General features: G+C 30.6%; 1 long non-coding RNA gene across 2 annotated transcripts; it reads left to right on the top strand.

Annotated features, from left to right (window-relative positions):
• Positions 1-1,279: 1,279 nt before the first annotated feature.
• LOC141671160 (uncharacterized) lies at positions 1,280-3,453 on the top strand. 2 transcript variants are annotated; one of them, XR_012554984.1, is made up of 4 exons: positions 1,280-1,499; positions 1,618-1,691; positions 2,055-2,452; positions 3,105-3,453. It is a non-coding gene; the product is annotated as an uncharacterized LOC141671160 (long non-coding RNA). The 2 variants fall into 2 exon arrangements; XR_012554985.1 differs by having other exon boundaries at positions 1,280-1,526.
• The last annotated feature ends 2,547 nt before the right edge of the window (positions 3,454-6,000 follow it).

The following is a 6,000-nucleotide window of genomic DNA, read 5'->3' as shown; positions in this document are numbered from 1 at the left end:
GGACTATTAAAAGGTTTCTTTGAGTACTTATTTTGTTTGCTTTTCTAGACAGTTCAAAATGCTATAATGAGTTTAAAAAATTTTATGCAACATGTTTCTAAATAATAGTCAAAGAATAAATTAATTTGGTAGAAGTTCAATGTATATTGCAAAGCAGCAAATTGAAGGAAAAAAATTTGGAGTTAATAAATTGCAAAAATTTCTCTAAGTCTAGTATAAAAGTCTAGAATAACTATGTCTTCAAGTCCAGTTCAATACCATATCGTGAAGTCCAGTTCAATACCATATCGTGAAGTTCAAATTTGGTCTATATCGTGAAGTCCAAATTTGTTCCGGATCGTGAAGTCAAATTCTGTACTGGATCGTGAAGTCAAATTATGTGTTATATCGTGAAGTCAAGAAAGATGTTATATCATAAAGTCCATAGTCACACTACCTCGTGAAGTCCAAGATTGTACTATGTCGTGAAGTCCAAAATAAAATATATTGTGAAGTCAAGCACAACAGAGTTCACAATATCTTTATTTAGCCATTTCACAACAAGTCAAATGAAAGTACAATTTCCAGAAATGAAGAAACGGGATCACACATCATATTGTACAAGGAAATGATCCATGAACAAATGTCAAATCTATAGCTAAACTTGGAGATAAAGTAAAGGAAACATACAACAAAAGGTGCGGAGCATATAACAAAATTATGATGGCCCTAATAAAGCTGTAACCACTACTAGAAAAACTGGAATTGACATCAGGTTTTAAATATCGGTTAGAGTTGTCACCGATGTTAAAAGATGCTTTATATCATTTTCTTAAAAACCGATGTGTATTTTGTCGACGACCGATATATTAGGTTATCTTTAAAAAATTTAAATTTTCTCTCACTCACCTAGGGTGTATGTCACAGCGGCAGGGACATGTCAAGATGGGCATGTCATGACGTCAATTAGCCAGACATGCTTTTTCATGATTTGACATGCCTTTTTACTAATTTTGTTTATATTTTTAATAATTATTTTAATATTAGAAATATTCAGAAATAATTAATATAATTCTAAAATATTTACATATATTTGAATATTTAAAAAGTTACTAATATAAATAGTATTATGATGGTATTCGGTTGTTACTATCAACTAATTTTAATTTTATATTCAAGTTTACTGTATATTAGTATAACAATAATATTTTAAATTTTATTATATATTTTGACAAAAAACATACCTATAAACATACATTCGGGGAGTACCATGATATGACTGGTACCCTGCACTCACCCCTTCAACGCCTAAACCAATTTTTTGCAAATTTATATCCCCGCCTTAACCGAATTTCATACCGCCCCCCTTTCAAAACATACAAGTCATCATCTAAACAAAAAACACATAAAATATGAAAACAAAATTACTTTACTCAAACAAAAGCACAATCCCGTTTGCACATATTTTAGCTTGAATTAGATTTAATCATCCTTATCTCAAATGGAATTACAGATATTAGGTCGACCCCTTTCTCCATAATACATAGGTTCATCAGTAGCTTCTATTAAATATCTTCGATTTGCTCATGTTTTTGCTTAAATTAGCTTGAATCGTCCTAATCCTATCTATTATCACAGGAGTTAATTTGAGTTCGTGTTCATCAAGCAGCTTGTGTTCGTTTTCTTCTCTTAATCGATTTGTTCATCGAGGGGTAAGTGGTTTTTCGTGTTTTGGTAAGTGGGTAGGCAACGTTTTTGTTTATTTTGTGCTTATATTTGTAGATATTGGCTAGGTTTTGGTTTGTGTGTTATGTGAAATACAGTTGAAGTTTTAATATATTATTGCCCGTTAATGCTTGAGTTTACTCATGCTTTATGTTTGACATTACTCCACATTTCAAAGCTCTCCTATTTTTTAATGAGGTTGTACTTTGTAGCGTAATCCGATGTAGCAGTAAATTTGTGGTAGCTCTCTGTCTTTAACATTATGTATGTTTGCAGCATTGGTTTTATGGGAAATCTATTCCTTATGGAGGTGATAAAGAAGTGGCTTATGAGAGATTCTATTTCTGCAGATACTTTTGTGGAATAAAAAGAAGAAGGCAGAGTTGTATTGGTACTCGATGACATTTAAGATGAGGTGCAAATGGAGGATGGACACAGAGATGCACCAATAACAAATGTTATACTACTGTTTATCACATTGCTAGAGGCCAAAAGACTTGTTAATCTGATGTTCATGCATATGCTACTAGTTTATGAATTAATAGATTCTACCTAGTGTTAGTTTTTTAGTTTGATGTTATTGTATTATTGAGAGGACATACTTGTGCGATAACATTATAGTAAGTAAATAAACAGAGTGAGAGAGAAAACTGGTACAAGTGATCAAAGGGTCTTGGAAAAAAATTGAAGACGCCGCTAAACAGCATGAAGGACTTAACTTGCTTCAGAAATTATTTCACATATGCAAGTAAGTAAATCATTTTCCTACTATTCTATATATACTACAATAGAAACAGTTCCAAAATTTTTGTCAACATAATTAATTTCGTAGGAATTTAAAGTTTATTTTTAACCCTTTAACCAATCGCAATCTACTGGTGCATACAAGATCGCCTGTCGGCTTGCAATTGCTACCCCGCCACCCGCCTATGTATTAAGCTGGGGAATTGGTCGGTACTTGAGCTATTTTTACCCCAATTTTGATAAGATTGTAGTGATAGTTTGTAACAGGCTACTCATGTAAGATATACCTCCTGCTGTTAATAGTGTCATTTTGCTATTCTTCTCTTTTTTTATTATTATTCTATTAAATTTTTATTAACATATTACTCTGGATAATTTAAATTTTGGGAAAAAATTACTTAGCATCTGAACCATTCTTAGTACTATAATTACCCATAGAAGAAAATTGAACTTGGCTTTGAATTTATCTTTAATCTTTAACTAAATCTGGTCAATCTAAGAGCTCATTTAATCAATTTGGCATTAACGCATTTGTTAAACTAGATTTGATAATCTGATTGAGTATCAAAACAAGTTGAGGATATCCTTTTGTTTTTTATTATATTATATGTGTCTTGTGGATAAGTTGAACACGTTTTTCTTGATTATTTTGGCAGGGAATATGTATTTTACTTGATGGACTTTATAGAACAAGTATAGGTTCTTCAGTGTTTGTGTATGGACTAATCTGTAGTACGGGTGGTGTAGCTAGTGCTGCTTGCAGGTTTGTTCTCTTTCCTGCAATAAATATGTATTACTTGACAGACAAATTGCTAATGTTGTTCGGAGAAACTATTGGCTCCTTGGACTGACTCGAGTTGGAAGTCTCAGAGTTCATAGTTTAAATTTGATGTATGTTTGTAGTTGAAGATTAGCTGTACTTTATAGTTGAGATATGATGTACGTAGTTGGTCAATTGGATGGATTAAATAATGTAATTAGTTAATACATTTGATGAATTTATAATTTTGTTGGTTTCTTGTCGGTTTTATAATGATAAACATAATTTTGCGATTTTGATTTGTTCGTATTGTCTTTATTTTTTTGGTAGATTTTCGTTTTGGCATATGTTTTTATTTTTAGCATTTGGTACATTTGAGTGCATATTAGAAAATAGACATCAACATCTTCTGAAAACTGATGTTAATAGTCCTAGACATCTGCTAGTAACTGATGTTAAGGATTATAGTAACCCGTGTATATCTGGTTGTAGAGAAAGGTTTAAACCTTTTACATCGGCTAGAGACTGATGTTAAAAAGGTACCGGAGTATGACTTCTAAAACTAAACCGATGTTAAAATCGTCAAACACATCAGATCCAGTTAAGAAACTAATGTCTAATCAAACATCTAATATCGGTTTTGATTTACAGGCAATGTAAAAATGTAACTTTTACATCAGTCTCATGTTTAGAAGCGATGGTAATGCTAGTTTATACCTTGTAAATTAAATGTCAACGTTCGTATTTATATTATATTAAAGCTATATTAAAAAGGTTGTAATGCACTTTTTATTTAAAAATAAAGAATACAAATCAGGTTTTTACTAGGACACGATGTTAAAGCTGTTACTAGACATCAGTTCACAACTGATGTTTTATGGGGCTACCTTTCTCTACAACCAGATAGACATCGGTTGAGAAAACTTTAGACATCGGCTACTAATCGATGTCTATTGATCCCATGCATAGAATAGGATTGCTTACCGTAAATTTGTGTGCACAACTCATAGTACAATGCTTAATTAATAGTGTGCACACTCCATTCTTTTGTGGATGCAACGGATAGAAAATTTGTATTATTATTTATTTTCTCTCTCTGTAACCCAACTTGAGAAAACATTCTTGAGTACAAGTCGAGAAAAATACAATTTTTTTTCTTGGAGCTGTAGTACCAATTTCTTTATATTTTATACTCCCCCGTCCCAATGAATTCTTAACATTTGAATTAGGGTATTCGACACGCATTTTAAGGCTCTTACCTACTATAGTTACATAAATTATTTTTAAAAAAGTTGTTTGAAAAAATTAAATGTTCAAATTTTTATTGAAAAAAGAAAATCTAAAAATTAAATTATGGAACTATACTAGATAAAAATCTTAAAATGCGTGTCGAACTCTCCATTTTAATTATTAAGAACCTACCGAGACCGAGGGAGTATAAAATAAATTGACCTGAATCTCTGAATATTTTTGCTTGCTTATTTTACTGTACTTTGATATTTGGCAATCTAAGTTTTCAAGTTCCAAAAATACTCAAAAAAATCGAACTAGTCATTCACCCCCTCTCCCTAGTTTTGGGATCTATTAATACCATAATGGCTCTAAAATTTTGCACTCTTCTCGTCACTCTCTTTCTTTATTTATTTTATGATGACTCTTCTGACGGTACTTTTGACCAGAAAGGACTTGTTGTTGGTGGCTAGAAACCAATCAGTGATCCAAAAGATCCATTAGTTCAAGAAATCAGAAAATTTTCGGTGACTACATACAATAAGGATAACAAGAAAAAATTGTTATAGCTGGATGTTAATAAAGGTGAAACTTATACCGTTGTCACAAATTTTCGTCTAATTATCGCCGCTAAAGATGAAAGTGATGTTAACAATTATCAGGCCATTGTTTTTACCGGCTCTCGAGTCATTCCAGAAATTTTCTTTCCTTTAAGCGCCTGTTAAAGTGAATATATGTAAAAACAATTACTCCCTCCGCCCTCCTTCCCAATTTGTCTGTCTTATTTGATTTTTTGTGGTGACCAAAAGTTTCATATAATATATAATTAAAAAAATATATAAAAATTGTATCATTAAAAAGTACGTAATCTACTTTAATACGTATTCTTCGGTTTTTTAAAATAATGAAAGATTAATGTTTAATTTACGGTCAAAATTGAGTCAATTTGACCACACAAAGTCAAACAAGACAAAGACAAATAAATTGGGACAGAGGGAGTATATCACATGTAATGTAATCTTATCGAAATGATTAATTTACATGTTTATTCTGAATTATTTGATGCAATTTTCTTGCAATTTTGTAGATTTATCAATTTTATCATCATCACCACCTATCTAAATACTTGTAAGATCTAGAGTACCAATACGCAACTGGAACATGTAAAATCAAAAATGGCTTTAAATGAAAAACATAAAATCAGGATTCGAGTGTATTTTTGAATTTAAAATTTAAAATTTTGATTAAATCGAAAATAATTTGAATAAAACAAAAATTGGTTCAGACTACTCTAATAGTTTGATAACGATACCAAAATTTATTTGATCTGATTTGTAAATTACTTAAATCGAAGACATTCAAATTATTAAATCCAGTATAACCATAAATAAATTAAACTGAATAATAACTTTTCAAACTAAAACGGACTCTAAATAATGAACCGAATATAAATTTGAACTAAAAATTGTGAAATTAAGTTAAATTTTTTATTCGGATTATAGTTTGAATAGATAACAACCTATGGTGCATATACATAACCATTTTTTATTCAATAAATTAGC

Source organism: Apium graveolens, chromosome 1, assembly GCF_009905375.1.
Source record: "Apium graveolens cultivar Ventura chromosome 1, ASM990537v1, whole genome shotgun sequence".
Classification (NCBI taxonomy): Eukaryota; Viridiplantae; Streptophyta; class Magnoliopsida; order Apiales; family Apiaceae; genus Apium; species Apium graveolens.
Note: the sequence above shows the minus strand (reverse complement) of the source record. Positions and strands in the feature narration are given on the sequence as shown.